Source organism: Suricata suricatta, chromosome 4, assembly GCF_006229205.1.
Source record: "Suricata suricatta isolate VVHF042 chromosome 4, meerkat_22Aug2017_6uvM2_HiC, whole genome shotgun sequence".
NCBI classification, from domain to species: domain Eukaryota; kingdom Metazoa; phylum Chordata; class Mammalia; order Carnivora; family Herpestidae; genus Suricata; species Suricata suricatta.
The window spans coordinates 3,791,752-3,808,660 of record NC_043703.1 but is presented as its reverse complement, the minus strand read 5'-3'; the positions used below and the strand labels follow the sequence as shown (position 1 = coordinate 3,808,660).

The window sequence follows — 16,909 nt, the reverse complement described above, 5'->3', positions numbered from 1 at the left end:
ATAAAGAGAAAGGAACCCAAGCATATCACTGAAGAAAACCAGCCAACCATGAAAGACACCAAGAGAAGAAAGGATCAGAGAAAAACTGCAAAAACAACCACAAAACAAGTAACAAAACGGCAATACGTATCTACCAATAGTGACTTTGAATAGAAATGGACTACGTGCTCCAATCAAAAGACATGGGGTGACAGAGAGGATAAAAAGGGGAAAAAACTCTATATGCTGCCTACAAGAGACTAATTTCAGACTGAAACACATCTCCAGATTGAAAGTGAGGGATGGAGAAACATTTACCATGCAGATGGATATCAAAACAGTAGCAATACTTGAATCAGATAAAACAGACTTTAGAACAAAGACAGCACAAGGGACAACGATGGGCACTATATAATGAGAAAGGGGACAATCCAACAGGAAATAACAATTGTAAATATTTTTGTATCCAACATGGGAACTCCAAAATACATAAAACAATTAATAACAGACATTAAGGAACTTATTTGATAGCAACACAACAATAGTAGGAGACTTTAACAAATCAAGTATGTCAATGGAAAGCCCATCCAAACAGAAAATCAACAAGGAAACAGTGGCTTTGGATGACACGCTGGACCAGATGGATTCAACAGATCTATTCAGGACATTTCATCCTAAAACAGCAGAACACACTTTTTTTTTCCCCAAATGCACATGGAACATTCTCCAGAGTAAATCACATATTAGGCCACAAAACAAGCCTCAACAAATTAAAAAAAGATTGAAGTCATATGCATCTTTTCTGACCACAATGCTAGGAAACTAGAAATCAACAACAGAAAAAGTTTTTACCCCCATCCCCCCAAAAAACAACCCCAATTCAAAGGGATACATTCACCCCTATGTTTATTGTGACATTATTTACAATAGCTAAATATGGAAACATCCCAAGTGAACATTAATAGAAGAATGGATAAAGAAGAGGTAGAATGTTGTCCAGCCATAAAAAGAATGAAAATTTGCCCTTTGCAAGGACATGGATGGAGCCAGAGAGTACAGTGCTAAGCAAAACAAGTTAATCAAAGAAAGAGAAATACCATATGATTTCACACAAATGTGGAAATTAAGAAACAAAACAAATGAGCAATGGAAAAAAAAAGAGAGAGGGAGGTGTCTGGGTGACTCTGCTGGATAAACATCTGACTCTTGATTTTGGCTCAGGTCACAGTCTCATGGTTTGTGGGTTCGAGCCCTGCATTGGGATTCTCTCTGCCCCTCCTTGCTCTCTCTCTCTCCCTCTCTCTTTTTCTTTCTATGTCTCAATAAATAAACTTAAAAAAATTAAAGAGAGAAAGGCAAACCAAGAAACAGACTCTTAATTACAGAGAACACACTGATAGTTACCAGAGAGAAGGTGAGCCAGGCGGTGGAGGAATCAGAGGATGGGGATTAAGGGGTGCACTTGTGATGAGCACCGGCTGATGTCCAGAAGTGCTGCCTACTGTAGACCTGAAACTAAGGTAACACTGCATGTCGGTAATATGAGGGTTAAAACAATCATATAAAGATCTATTTTAAGCTGATAACAACTTTATAGAAAACATTTACTCCTTTACACAAACACCCCCATTTTGTGCTCTTGATGTCACAAATTGCATTTTTACACAGTATATCCATTAACATAACTTTATAGTTAGTTCTTCTGTTTTGGTCTTTTGAATTTTATACGATAATTAAGAGTGATTTAAGCACTGTCATTACAGCATTATAGGATGTGTGTTTGAGTACATACTTGCCTTCACCAGGGAGTTTCATATTTTTGCAGGCTTGCTTTTTCATGTGAGCGTTTCTCCCTTCAGCTTGAAGGACTCTGTGGCATTTCTTGTAGTACAGTTCTCACGGTAGTGTGTCTCTCAGCTTCTGCTTCTCTGGAAAAGTCTATTTCTCTTTCCTATTTGCAGGATAGTTTAGTTGGGTATATTCTTTTTAATTTTTTTATTTAAATTTGTTTTGAGCGGGGCAGAGAGAGTAGGAAAGAGAATCCCAAGCAGGATCCAGGATAGTGCGGAGCCCCATGCAGGGCTCGATCTCATGAACCGTGAGATCATGACACGAAATAACATCAAGCATTGGATGCTTAACCGACTGAACCCGGGTATATTCTTAATTGGCAAGTTTTTTTTTTTCTATTAGTACTTTGAATGTATTATCCTGCTCCTTTCAGACCTGAAAGATTTATCCAGGGAAATCTGCTGATAACATTGTGAGCCTCCCTAGCACATGAAGAGTCACTTTTCTTCTGGTACTTTCAGGATTCTCTTTTTGTCTTTGACTTTTGACACTTTGATCTTGTGTGTCAATGTGGGTCTTTGGGTTCATCCGGGTAGGAATATACTGAGCTTCTTAAATATGACGTTTGTTTCCTTCCTTAACCATGGAGCATTTTTAGCCAGTATTTCTTCAAAGAAATTCTTTTTTTTTTTCTTTGTCTTTCTTCTAGAAATCCCATATAAGCATATTGATTTCCTTTTAATGTCTTATTTAATGGGGCTATTCTGAATTTGTTGTCAGATATTTCATTGATTTTCATTTCTTTAAGATTGATTTTGTAGACTTAGTTTTCCTTTGATTGTGTCATGTTTTTCTTTTTCCCCTTCCTTCCTCCCTCTCTTCCTCCCTCCTTCCCTCCCTTTCTTCCTTCCTGAGTTGGGATTATGAAAAAACAGCCTCCTCTCCTTCTCTTCATAGTCTGGCTAGGTACAGGGGCAAACCTTTACCAATCAACTTAGCTAGAGACTCTGGGAGTCACCCAGAATTTGTGGGATTCATCTTCTCTGTGTGATCTTCCAGTTAGAGAAGATTACCAGTTTCTTTCTCAGGAGTCTGTGGCCTGTCCCACCCTCTGCTCTCTGCAGTGGGCAAGCTCTCTGGTGCTGGACGAAGTCACTGGGCTCTCCTCTAATCCCAGTGGCACCCAGGCACCCAGAGCATGCTGGTTCTGTCCACACCCTAGAACCCAGAGCATGCTTATTCTGTCCACACCCCAGAACCTAGAGTGTGCTGATTCTGTCCACACCCCAGAACCCAGAGTGTGCTGATTCTGTCCACATCCCAGAACCCAGAGCATGCTGATTCTGTCCACACCCCAGAAACTAGGCAGAAACTAGTCCCCCTGGAAGCCTCCTCCAAAGGTGGATGCTGTGTGCATCTTCCTCTCTTCATTTTCCTTCCTGAGGCAGAAGGTGTGGGTTGGGAATTTTCTCCCAGTCCTGAGGGGCTGTGCCAGCTTGGGGGCAGGGCAAGTGTGGGTAGAGAGCAAAGGCTTTTCTTACTCATTTCAATGCAGCTGTTCTTGGCGTGGGGCCTGCTTGGGCTACAGTAACTTCTTTGGGGCATTTCAGTCTATTTATTATTTATGTCAAGTCAGTGTATCTGTGGGAGAACCAGAGACGAGGATTCTCATTCCATCATCTTGCTGAAGCCGCTCCGGAGGCTGGAGGTTAGTTGATTTTTAACAAGGAATTCTACCACCTTTTTTGGATTTGACAGAAGGCATCATGTCCTTGATCGGCTGTGACCCACCTCTGTGGACAGGAGACTCTGGGTGAGGTGAGTGAGGTTAACTGAGCCAAGTTGCCTTTAGGGGAAATGTATTTCATTGAGCAGTGTCCGTCTTGGGCAGTCAAAGATCAACTTTAATGAGACGTAGTTGAAAGAGTAGCCAAAGAGGTGTGACAGTGATCGGAAGAAATCTAAGTAGAGGATTGATCAAGGCCAAATCATTGAGGAACAGAAGACTAAAATGGGATCCCAGGTAATCTTCAAGACCAGCAAGATACAAGCACGGCCTGAAGGGACTTCACGAGTGGAAGCTGCACTCACACACTGGACATGGGATACCGATTGTCATAGAAACGTTGCAAAGTACATGTAAACCCAAAGAGGAAGTGAAAAAGTTCGCATTCCCACTACTCTGTGGGAACATACTTTTCCCAGCTTGGTGAATATCCCTTCGTAACAGTGTCTGTATGGATGGATGTGTGTGATTAAGATGACTATGTATGTGGTGTGCGTCTGAATGTCTATCCATCGCCATTCATTTTACTGTTTTCCCTATTGCTTAGCACCCAAATGGTTCAGGTGAAATTGAACCAGATCAGACTTTGGAAGTGGACCATGATTTAGCTTAGGTTCATCAGCCTCCTAGTATTCTGTTGCCGTGGTGATTTATCAGGGTTAAGAACTGATCCAGTCAAATGTGGTCAGGTCTTTTCTTCCATTATTGAGTCTGTATCCATCTATCCATCTGTCTATATATCTGTCTGTCTGCCTATCTGTCCATCCTTCTCCCCTCTCTCCCCACTTTTCTCTCTCTCTTACATTGTCCTACTGCAGACCTGTTCCTGTCATGACAGAAAATGGCCTCTGAAGAAAACTACCACGAGATGCAGTAGGAAGTGAATGAGAAGAGAAAGGCGCTAACACAGTAGTCAGATCTTGCCCGACGCACTCCCCCGTGCAAACTACTTTTAATTTAGAATTTTGTAGGTTGTAGAAGGACAGTCATTCTTATTAATTCTCTTGATTTTAGCTTTTATTTATTGACAACATGACACTCAATAGAGAAAAAATGCATCTGACATAAACACTCACTGTAACGAATTATAAGGTAAACACATGTGTCCAGAAAGAAACCACTGTAGGCCACTCCACCAGTCACTGTCTTTGTAGTATTTGTTTCTTTTGCTTTTCTGTGTAGTGTTATTATCTTTGCATCCCTGAACCCTCGGGGTTGGAGTTTTGTTCCTATGGATCGTGAACTTTGTGTGAATGGAATAGCTGAATATTTGTGGCACGAGATATAGGTTATTCAGTTTCATTGCTGGATGTTTCTTCTTCTGAGTCTATCAGAATGTGTTTGCCCATTCTACTCTTGCTGGGCTCGTGGGTTTGCATTTGGAGTTTGAGAATATCACAAGTGAGGCTAGTCTGTTAAGTCCTGGGATGCATGTATACATATGTAGGTATGGTGTATACCTGGAAAGTGAGGGCTGGGTTATAGAAATGAATAGATGATTTGGATCAACATTTTAAAGATCTTGGCAGGCTGATGTCTGGAGTTAAGATTAACAGGGGAGACTTTATTAGGGAGGATTTTAAGTGTTGTTTGCCGATTAAAAATATTAACGTTAAGCACAAGTTCAGAAAGTCATGACCTATCTTGACAATGGGAGTTTGTGGGTATTAGTTGATTAGTGCTTAACATCGTGAGCCCCATGTTGCCATCCTAAGTGCAGATGGGTGATCAGTATTGAAACCTGGTATCCAATATCCTAAGTGGATGAGTTCACATTTACGGTAATGTATTCGTTTGGAGGATGTATATCTCTGGAGTCTATACAGAGAAAATAAGCTAGAATGGTTAAAGTCTAAAAAGAGCAGTGTGAAAAGTTTTGTCCTGGGAAGGTTTACTCTAGCAATGGTTGGAGAGCATGTCCTACCTTTTATGTAGGAAATCATTACACCTACTTTGTTATCTTCATATCCCTGGACCAGGGGGTGCGGTCAGATTATGTGAGGGAATGCTTCATTAGCTTTATATATTTTTTAAACTTAAATTTTAGTTAACATACAGCGCAATATTGGTTTCAGAAGTAGAATTCGGTGGTTCATTCCTTGCATACAACAACCAAGGCTCATCACAAGTGCCCTCCTTAATACCCATTACCCATCTAGCCCACCCCCACCCATGTCTCTCCATCAACCCATAGTTTGTTTTCTCTCATTAAGAGTCTCTTGTGGTTTGTTCCTCTCTCTTGCCCTCTCCTTCCCATATATTCATCTGTTTCTTATATTCCACATGTCAGTGAAATCATATGATATTTGTCTTTCTCTGATTGATTTATTTCACTTAGTGTAATACATTTTAGCTCCATCCACGTCATAGCAAATAACAAGATTTCATTCTTTTTGATGGTTCTACGTATATTACCCAGCCATCAAAAAGAGTGAAATCTTTTCAGTGTGTGTGTGTGTGTCTGTGTGTGTGTACATAAACACATGTACACACATACAGCACATCTTTATCCATTCATCAGTTGATGGACATTTGGACTCTCTCCATAATTTGGCTATTGTTGATAATGCTGCTATAAACATTCAGGTGTTTGAGTCTGTATTTTTGTATCCTTTGAGCAAATACCTAGTAGTGCAATTGCCGGATCTTAGGGTAGTTTTATTTTTAGTTTCTTGAGGAACCTCCATACTGTTTCCATTTGCAATTGCACCAAAAACAGTAAAATGGCAAGAAATAAGCCTAACTAAAGAGGTAAAACATCTATACTTGGAAAACTATAGAACACTTAGGAAAGCAATTGAAGAGAATGCAAAGAAATGCCTCATATTTTAATACAAATATGGACTCTAAAAATTTGAAGAAAATGAAAGGATGATCTTAAAATATAGAGAGTTCATTATCAAAGACATTTCAACAAAAATGGGAAAAGCATTTCCTGAGATGTCTGGGTGTCCTGGGCGAGGTGATAACTTTAGTCTACTCAGTGTTTCTCCCTTGCAGGCAAGGCAGGAAAAATTCACAGCCACAACCAGGGAAATCCTGGAGAGCTGCAGAGAGCCTGTGCACAGCATTTCTCTGTGTTGTGAACAGAGAGGCATTGCTTAGTCCTAAATTATAGCTTCCACTTACCGTATGTAATGTGACTTAGACAATTGCACCTGTTTTCCATACCAGTAATTACTACTTGAAAAAAGGGATAGAGTCAAAACAAAGGGACAGTTAACCCCTAAGGGTAGAAATGTAAAATATGTACAAAATCACATTCCATAATAAATAACCTCACATAGGGCATTCTTTAAAGTCCTGGCTTACTTGTGTCAGAGCAGTCTTGATGTAAAGAATCAGGAGTTACAATGCAGGCATTTCTCAGTGAGAAAAGAGAATCTCAGCATTCAGGATGCTTTAGAAAAAAGTCCATGATTTTAATTATCTAAAATAATTTAATGGAATTAAAAGTCTCTATCAGGCCAAAGAAAAGGCACAAATTCAGTGATGTGACCTCAAATTGATACACTTAAAAAAAGGAAAAAAAAATATCCCTAAGCATCGTGGAATAGATGCTGTTTTTTCAAAAAAATGGAAACAGTATGGAGGTTCCTCAAGAAACTAAAAATAAAACTACCCTAAGATCCGGCAATTGCACTACTAGGTAATTGCTCAAAAAAATTTTTAAAAATTTGTTTATTTTTGATACAGAGAGAGACAGAGCATGAGAGGGGGAGGGGCAGAGAGAGAAGGAGACACAGAACCAGAAGCAGGCTCCAGGGTCTGAGCTAGCGGTCAGCACAGAGCCCGACGCAGGGCTCGAACCCACGAACGTGAGATCTGACCTGAGCCGAAGTCGGAGGCTTAACCGACTGAGCCACTTGGGTGCCCCATAGATGCTGTTTTTAAAGTGTTGAAGACAAGAGAAGACTTGGTGGTGCTTAGATGATTTTGCATTTTCCAGAGATCGTAGCCCAATAAGTTTCTTAAATCTGCCTCAAGATCATCTTACCAGAGGCAGGAAGTCCAGATTTCACCCAGGTGAGCACAGAATAGTTTAATCTTGCAAAGCAGATGGCTCTAGGTCAGTGCCCAGTAACAGTTTGTAACAACCGATGATGATAGAAGGCAGCCAGCTCCCCCCTGGGAGTGCAACCTGCCATATCAAAATAGAACCAGCTGGTGATGTTCTAGAGCATCGAAATCTCTCCTCTCTCCACTCTCCCTCTTTCCCTTTCTCTCTTTCTTCCAAACTCTGGGTTTAACTGTACTCAGTCATTCTCTTGTCTATGTAAACATACTGCAAACATAAGCAAGTTGGATACAGAGGTCTCATAAACCAACTCAAACAATGTAAATAAGAATGAGGTTGACTTGACCTGAATAAGCCACATGCAGAATGTCGCGCACACGGGCATATAGGTGTATCAGGGAAAACAAATACAACTTTAGTCCAAAATTCGCATGTTTTCTTAAGAGTTTACAAAAGTGGTCTCATAAGTGGACATCATGTAAAGATGAGGAGGGCTGAGTAAATGGGCTACGGAATTACTTTCCTGTCACCTCTTCCCCCGAAAAGAAGGAACTGACGTTTCTGGCGTTATAGAAACAAACCGAAGATGCGAGTTTTAAACAGTTTAGCACGTGCGCACTTTCATGCCGTATCTGTTTGAATGAGGACTTTGATTTAATAAAGCCACACTGAAAGGAAGCCTACCTCTCACCCTCGAGACTGTGACTCAGGGGCCAGCAGTTTCCAAGATAGCAGCTTACTGGAATTTTAAATATTTTGCCAGTGAGGAAATTAGCAAAATGAGGATACAACTTCTAACATATTCATTTTCTCTGGCTTCCTTGCTCTTGCCTTCCCCTCTTCTTTCTTCCTTGTCACCCTCCCTCCCTGTGATCTGCGGCAAGTCATTTAACAGCATCGTATAACCGTGTCCCAATTATACTGTGTCCATCATGAGATCTTTCGGGTCTGCCTCAATTTTAATGAGAACCAAATGAAATGATATGTGTGAAAGTCCTTTTCAGAACTATAATATGCTCTCTGTACACACATAACTATCACCTGCCTATCAATCAACTACCTAGACAATTGTATATATTAGCAAAAATAGGAAATTACAGGCATAATGAGAACACAGATCATTTTACATGAAAAAACCCTCGTTTTGTATGTGTGAATAGATATAGTCAGACTATCATCTGTCATTTGGAGATTAGAAATTAGTTTTTAGGTCAACGTTGTGGATTTGAATTTCTCATAAAAAACATTTTTCAAATATCTAGTCATTTGGAGGAGTTACTGATCATGATACCTTGAATTAGTAAAAATATGGCACATGGAACAAAATTGATACTTGTCAAGGAGAAAATTGGCTGGTAAAAATCTGTTGATTATCTGATATGTTTTTACAGTTCTATTACATGATAATATACATTGAAGATCTCTTCGTTCTCAGAGGTGTAAGTCCTTAAGCTCTTCCCACTCTCTGTACTGTGGATCTGGGCAATTTAAATGCCTCCTGTGGGCATGTGTCATCAGGAGCGAAGCTGTCACAGTGGCTCTAAGCCCCCTTGTCCCTGCGGTGGCTCCAGCAGGTGCCCTGACACCTGACGTCCAGGGGCAGAGGACTGTCATTTAAGCAGGTCCCCAGAGAACTCAGATTACTCCTCGTGACCGGCAAGCCCCCTCATGCCTGTGTTCTCTCCCTCATAATGGTCCCCGCCTCCTTTCCTCTCCCCCAACTTCCCGCCCCTCTCTCCTCTCCATTCCTTCCCTCCAGTGTCTCTCTCTCCTTCCCTTTCTCCTTGAACTTGGCATTTGTGGCCTGTCGTGCCAAATGGAGGCGGAAATAGCACAAGACACAGCGAGGTCTACGGTCCAGGTGGAGAGCGGCAGGTGAGCACAGGGACAGAGGCAGATCAAGAGCCAGGGTCTGTCTGTCCCTGCGCGAGGGGGACAGACAGCGAGAGCCAGTGACACTCGGGAAGAGGGTGGATCAGTGAGAAGGGGAGCAGCTCAGGAGACTTCATGGACGACCCACAGTGGGTCTCGTGTGATGCCTGCTGGTCAGAAACTATAATGTTCTGTGGATACTTGCGTGAAGGTTCTGTGATGAGCTCTTGTCATTAATGAGTGATTTTTTTTTTTTTTTTTGCCATTCTCTGCTAGGTGACAAGTAGGGCAAACCATAACACTTTAAAAATGGAATCCAACTTAGTTCAATTATCTACAAAGTCTGTGTTTAACACGGTGGCTGTTAGAGGAAGAGAGTCTTGCTTCTTGGCTTTTTCTTTCTCAGACTTAATTTGCTGTAATATAAATGTATTAAGTATCTGCATGCTGCTTTCTTCCTCACCTCTGTGCAGCCGCGTGGCGAATGGCACTATTCAAACTGATAACTGTCCCCTTTATGTCTCATGGTCTGCCTCTGAGCCTGGTGTTTGGGACCTTAAGTAGTTTTGCTTGTAAATGTAATTATATTTAATGATCTGCTTTGTAAATACAATGTTTTTTTTTCCTTTCTGTGGGTAGTCAACTGAATCCAAATGTGGGGAAAAAAAAAGGAAATGTGAGCATTGTCCATTTCAGATAATACTTCTGATGTTGTGCATGTATTGTACTTTGTTTTTCATTACTATTCATCTCAAACAACATAAATATGTTGCAGATTTATATAAAGGTTCCTTTACGATGTTTACAACCGCTCTCCCCAATATAATCCATCCAGCATTGTGTGTGAAGGGTGCTAAGTACTTATCAGTTATTTTTCACATGTTGAAGCAAAATCAGTCATGCAGGGAAGAAGAAAAGAAACCTAAGTACAGAGACTATAGGTACTGGTGATATACTAGAAAAGATTGTCTTTTCCATGTGTTTTGGCCCTGTCCAGAACGGGGCCACAAGTTTGGAGACACACAAATTCTTCCCTATTCAGAAAGTAGTGACTTCTGTGACTTCTGTGATCTGACGGTGTGTCGGAAAACAAATCTCTCGCAAATATATGCCTGTTCGACTCCAGAATGAATAAACAAATGAATATGTACGTAAATCCCATTGAGTATCTGTTACTTCTTTTCCTCATGGATTGAAAATTTTATTTCAGAAGAATCTACTTACTGGATCCCATAATCCCTAAGAACATTCTAGTATCTCATTTTTCAGACACGTATCAATTTGTTAGGGCTGACGTCACAAAGCACCTCAGACTAGGAGGCTTCAACAGCAGACATTTCTTGTCTCACACTTCAGGAGCTGGGAGGTCAAGATCAAGGTGTTTGCAGGGTCTGGGCCTTCTGAGGGTGGTGAGGAAGTTATCTACACCACACTTCTCCCCTCCCTCCTGGTGCTTGGCCTGCAATCTATGGCATTCTAACTAATTATATCTGCAATGACCGTGTTTCCAAATAAGGTCAGATTCAGAGGTACTGGAGTTAGGACTTCAGCATATGTATTTCTGGGGTGGGTGAATCGGTACAGAATTCGACCCATTACAGAATGCAAAGAAAGGCCCCACTCCTTTCCATATAGGAGTTATCTGGGCAGAACATGAGATTAAATACATACCATGTGATATAGCAGACTCAGTCAGGGGACTAGCGGGATGCGAAGAGGTCTCAAAGGCCGTGATAGTTGTAGGACACAGCCATCAAGTCTGGTTGCACTAAGTCAGGGAAGTCTTCACAGAGGAGGTGGAGCTTGAGCATTGAAAGAGGTGTAGACATTTGGTGAACAGGATCCTCCAATTTAATTTATCTTAAGGGGAACTCAATTCTCTAATGAAACTGGTTCCTTCTCTTGAATCAGTTGAATGGAGTTGGTTCTCTTAATGGAACCAGTGGGATCCGAGTCTTTGTTCTCCTCCATCAGATCCATTTAGATCGTGAATGTCATCTCTTGTCTCCTCACAAAACTACCATATCCTCTCCCTCTGTTACATTTTGACTGCTGCTGCCCAGCCTCAGAGCTTCCTTCCAGAATGCCCAGAGCATGGCTGATGGCTTTCTGTGATGTCCCTGAATTTTTCATCTCCCCTCCATCCACCATGCTGCATATCACCACCCAGTTCCCCTGCTAAGTACCCATGTGGTCGTTACTCTGTGGGTCCCAGGACCTCAGTATCTTCTGAGCGCCTACCCATCTTACTCAAGCTCTCTACCCCAAGTCTCCTCACAGCCTGTGTTTTCAACTTACGCTTCTGACGTCAACATTCAGTAGAATTAAAGAATCTCATCATGGTTAAAATCATTGTTACATTCAGTAGAGTTAAGGAATCTCATCGTGGTTAAAATCAGTGATACATTCAGTAGCGTTAAAGAATCTCTTTGTGGTTAAAATCAGGGATACATTCAGTGGAGTTAAATGATCTCATCATGGTTAAAATCATTGATACATCCAGTAGAGTTAACGAATCTCATTGAGGATGGACTTTTAGAAGTTCTCTGGTTCCTGTCTCTACCACATGCATGAATCCATCGGCAACAGCCCAGCCGAGGGGTCATGTCTTCTGTCTGCTCCCAGGTCCAGGAGCCTTGCCTGTCCCACAGCATACCTGTGGTCCTGACCATTTCAAGCTCGCCGGTGTGCTTTCTCGCTTCTGGATCTTCGTCTGTGCCACCGTTATGTCTCTCCTTCTGAGACATCTTCACCCTCCCCCGTGTTCCCCCCTCATTCAAGACCTGGCTCACATTCTGCCGCCTTTGCTACGGAAACCGTGGCTCTCAGATTAGAACGCCCCAGGGCAGGCCTGTGTTGTGCTGACAGGGACAAGGACAAATACGAGGGAAATGATGAAATCAAGATTGAGGTGGTGGCAGAATATAGGAGATAAAGAAACCTGAATGTGGATACAAAGGCTTTTGTTGAAGGGTGTGATGAAGACAGGTACTTCATGGAAAATTAATGTTTGCAAATATAAAGATGACTTTTAAAATCAGCTTGCCTAGCAACTATTTTTTCTGATTTCAAGTTAAAATGATTGCTCTGTGGCTTATATTTTTAAAACTTAAGGAAAAACAAAATCAAACTACTGTGATGTAGCTAGTGCATGACCAGAGTGCGAGGACAGAGGGTTCACGCATAACAGGCATAGAGATTCCCTCCAGGTCCTGATGGGAGCGGGAGTCAAAATCACCCTAGAGCGCTGTTAGCGCGCTGTGACCGAGTGCAGATGGTCCATGGGAGGTGCCTCCCTTCATCTGTTTCTCTCGTGGGTATATTTTCCAGTGGAGTTTCACTGCCCCCAAAATAACCTTACTTAATACACGTATTAGGAAGCAAAAGCATAGCTAAATGATTTCCATCTGCCAACCTTGAAATGGTCATCCGATGTTAGGCACTTGTAATCTACAATGGAAATAACCAAATTTATGAAATAATGAACACCGTTTACCAAATCTTGTGAAAGATATGGTCCGTTCACAGCCCTTGGACCATGGCGGCCACTGCCTCATTTCGTAATTTCATTCGTGCGTTTGGATGGTCCTGTTCTGCAGTAGCCTTTTATGGTCTGTGCTTCCCATCTGAGGAGTTGGCACCACACAAGAAGGGAGTTCTGGGCCCCCTGGCCTCTGATACCGGCCATTAGGTGGCTGGTTGTGAACATCTACACACTTCCTGATCCAACTGGTGTGTTCTGATTCCTGAAAAGCATCACTATACACATTGAAGTGGTGGATTCGTAAGCACGTAGACATCTATCTAGCTGGGGGTTCCCAGCCTCAGCACATTTTGGACCAGATCATCCTTTGTTTCAGACGCTGTCCTGGCCTCCACCCTGTGTGCTAGAGGCACGTCCCCTGCCCCCACCCATGGTTTTGACAACTAAAAACCTTCCAGACGTTGCTGGAATGCGTAGGGAGCAGAGTCACCTCCAGGTGACAACCAGTGATCTAGATATTAGTGCCAACGCCATAACCTTATTTTTCATTACATCGAGGGCCGTGTATACACTGGGGAACACTTACTCCGTGAGTCACCTGTGATCCCGCTGCATGCCACGTCGGCTTATTACCTTATAATGAACAGAAATCCGGAAAGGAAAACTCATACGTTTAGGATTCCTCCAATGAGTGGATTGCAAGTCCCTGAAATGATAGGAAACTTTTTACTCATTTTACACAATTTTCACGTGTATTGCTTGAGCAAACGATGCCAGTTTTTCCCCCTCTTTTAAGTCTGGTGACAGATGCTGCTCTTCATCTCCCTGTGTGTTTTTGGGGGGCGGGATGGGGGGAGGGGGCAGGAGTGGTACCAGCTGGTGGATGCAGAATTAATTACAGATTGTTTCCCTCAAAAAAAGACACACGTGGGTCACCAAGCTCTAATGATTTTGGCAGCTGTTTGACCCTATTAAGATTGCCAGTAACTGGACAGATACTTTATTCTTTTTCTTGGAAGCACATGTTGCAATTTTGGGGGGATTTGGACACTAGGAGCGTGGTTGCAGATGCCACATCTGATGAGAACACAAGCCACTGCCTCAGATAGTCATTCTAAGTTTATTAAATCACTGACTTTCTGGTAATACTTGATTTTCCCTAAATACAAATGTACAAATAAATACATTTCCAAAAATACAGGCTCAGAATGAAAGCGTATAGGTCCTAAAAGTAGAAAACTTTCAGCTATGTGGAGAAGGATCTTTTTGCTTATACTGGATTGGAAAAACACTGATTTCAGCCTCATTTAAAATGTGTTCTGTTCATGGCAACAATTTTGGGGGAGACACATCCACTCCCAAACTCCGATACGTGAATGGTTTAATTGTGTTGACACAGAGTCTTCAAAGAATTCAGGGTCACTACTGAACTAATATTACTGTATTAATAAATCTTATAAGTGATATACATTAATTTATATAAATTTAAATTATACAGTTGGAAGGAAGGCTCTTCATCTCAAAAATAGAGTCTACACCCTGTCTTGAATATCTTGTTTTGCATTTACTCCTCAACCCCGTAAATTTGAATTTAGGTCAAAGTGTTTCTTTAACTGATCTGTTGGAACCTCTCGTGAATATTCTATCTCCTTTCTTTCCTAGACATCAGGTGCTGCTGATTCCACTATTAATAGTTCTGTCCGTCACTTTGAAATGGTATAATGTCAGGGCTAAAAGCGCAAACTTACTGTCCAACTGCCTGGCTTGGAGTCTTTGTCCTGCAATCCGGTGACTTGGAAAAAGCCATTGTGAGGTGCTATCTTGTTATCTCTCTGTCAATTAAAGTCAAGTTATTAAATTTGGGTGAAGTTGCAAAAATACTGAGATCACAGATGGTGAGCTAATTATCATGAGGTTGGTGGATCAGATCAACCTTCTATGACAAAATGGTTTGTAACGTTAGGTGAGTAAGCACAGTTTTCAAAGACAAATTTCTAACAAATGTAGCTTCTTAAAAGAAGTAGTCACAAATATGGTCCTTGGAACATTTATATTATTTAAACTTTCATTTGGGTATTTATAGAAAGTTTTTTTTTTACTTTTCAAAGAAACTAGATTTCTGTACAAATTAAAGTTTACAATAAGTTACAGACATGTGGAGAGCCACTCTGAGTTTGATGGTCGCTGGAAAGTGAATTTCGCCATTTTTTATTTATGAAGAAGATACAATAGATGAATACATGCTTCAGTTCATCAAATTACTTCTGTTAATAGTCTCAACTCTTTTTATGCTTCCTTATTAGACTGTTAATTAAAGCTTCTAGCCTCTGGCTTCAGTGATAGTTTTGAGTAAAGGCTGAATTAGTGTCTCCCTACACACTCATTGAAGAACTCCTTTAGCACCCACTCCTGCACATGCTCAGAACTGTGTGGGAAGTTGAGCTGTCACGTGTGAGTTATTCTGTGAAGAGTAGGACTTCGAGCATGTCAGCAAACACTAGTCACCAACACAAGAATTCTCTGAGTGTGAGAGGGTAGTGTCACAACTCACTCATTCTTACATTATGAGTAAAGAGGCTTAATTCAGTAATAATCCTGGTATCTGTTGCCAGCTTTTTTTTTTTTAAGTTCTTTCTAAATTATCCTTTCTCACATCTCTCTGGTAACAGGTATGTGAAGGAGGGAATTCTTTGAAATTGAGGGTGTTACAATATCCCCTATAAGAATGTTCCTACAGGGGCGCCTGGGGGCTCAGTGGGTTTAGCAGCAGACCTCGGCTCAAGTCATGATCTCGCGGTTCGTGAGTTCGAGCCCCGCGTCGGGCTCTGTGCTGACAGCCCAGAGCCTGGAGCCTGCTTCAGATTCTGTGTCTCCGTGTCTCTCTGCCCCTCCCCTGCTCATGCTCTGTTTCTGTCTCTCAAAATAAATTAATGTTAATAAAAAGAATGTTCCTATGATATTCCTGACAGTAGTGCCCTGCAAGCATTATGCACAGGCTTCCAAAATACGCTCCATGGCTTAGGATTCCCTCGTGTTGCAGATGCCCTGGGAGGCTGGGGAGGAAGCGCGACTCCGCAGTGTCAGCGCGCTGTCTGGAACCGGCTCCCCTCGAGTCGAGCACGCTGGGCTCTGGTAACCATAGGACACCCAAGCGTCCGCTGAGACACGAGGAAGCAAGATCACAGTCAACAACATGAGTGCAAAGGAAGGGGCGAGCATGTAGAGACGTGAAGCTTTACGCATTCACAGGGAACGACTGCTTCGTGGGGCCAAGTTAGGATCCGTATTGACCACATCGGACAGCTTTTCGTTTACGTGTTATTTTATTTCAAGTGAAAGCGCTGTGAAAGAGATGAGGGCAAAATCCCATAAAGGGACAGACCCTACAACGAATAGTTAGCCACTTGGCCAGACGGCACAACTTGAGGCTATTTATCAAGATCTGAGGATAGAATTTGGGACAAGAGACATGAGGTCCAATGCCAAGAATAAGACAGGAAGCTAACAGTGAGGAGACAGGGCTTTATCCCGCTTGAATAAACACCGCAGTGTTTGAGGCACGGCTTCTTGTGTTAACTAGGAGCTCAGCCTAGTTCCTGAAATCATATTCCACGGTTGGGAGGAGTCAGGACTGTGGATGGGAACTGGGCAAGAGAGAGGATATGTTTAGAAGGCAGCATGGAGTCTTTGCCATTTCATTTATTTTCATGTTATTTCCTCTTTTTTTCCCTTTTCTTCTCTCTCTCCCTCTCTCTCTGTCTCTCTTTCCCTTCCTTCCCCTTTCTTTCCCTCCTTCTTTCCCTCCCCTCCCCTCCCTCCTCCTTCCTTTCCCTTCCCTTCCCTTCCCTCCCCTCCCCTTCCCTTCCCTCCCCTCCCCTACCCTTCCCTTCCCTTCCCTTTCCTCCTTCCAACCCTCCCCTCCCCTCCCTTCCCCTCCTTCCCTCCCCTCCCTTCCCCTCCTTCCCTTCCCTCCCCTCCC

General features: G+C 42.2%; 1 long non-coding RNA gene across 1 annotated transcript in view; it reads left to right on the top strand.

The window, feature by feature from the left end:
- The first annotated feature begins 3,096 nt into the window (after positions 1-3,096).
- The window catches only part of LOC115289319, a 24,273-nt gene continuing 10,460 nt past the window's right edge, over positions 3,097-16,909 (top strand). Inside the window, exons 1-2 of the long non-coding RNA XR_003907558.1 lie at positions 3,097-3,170; positions 3,403-3,588. This is a non-coding gene — a long non-coding RNA (uncharacterized LOC115289319). The remainder of the gene's footprint in view (positions 3,171-3,402; positions 3,589-16,909) is intronic.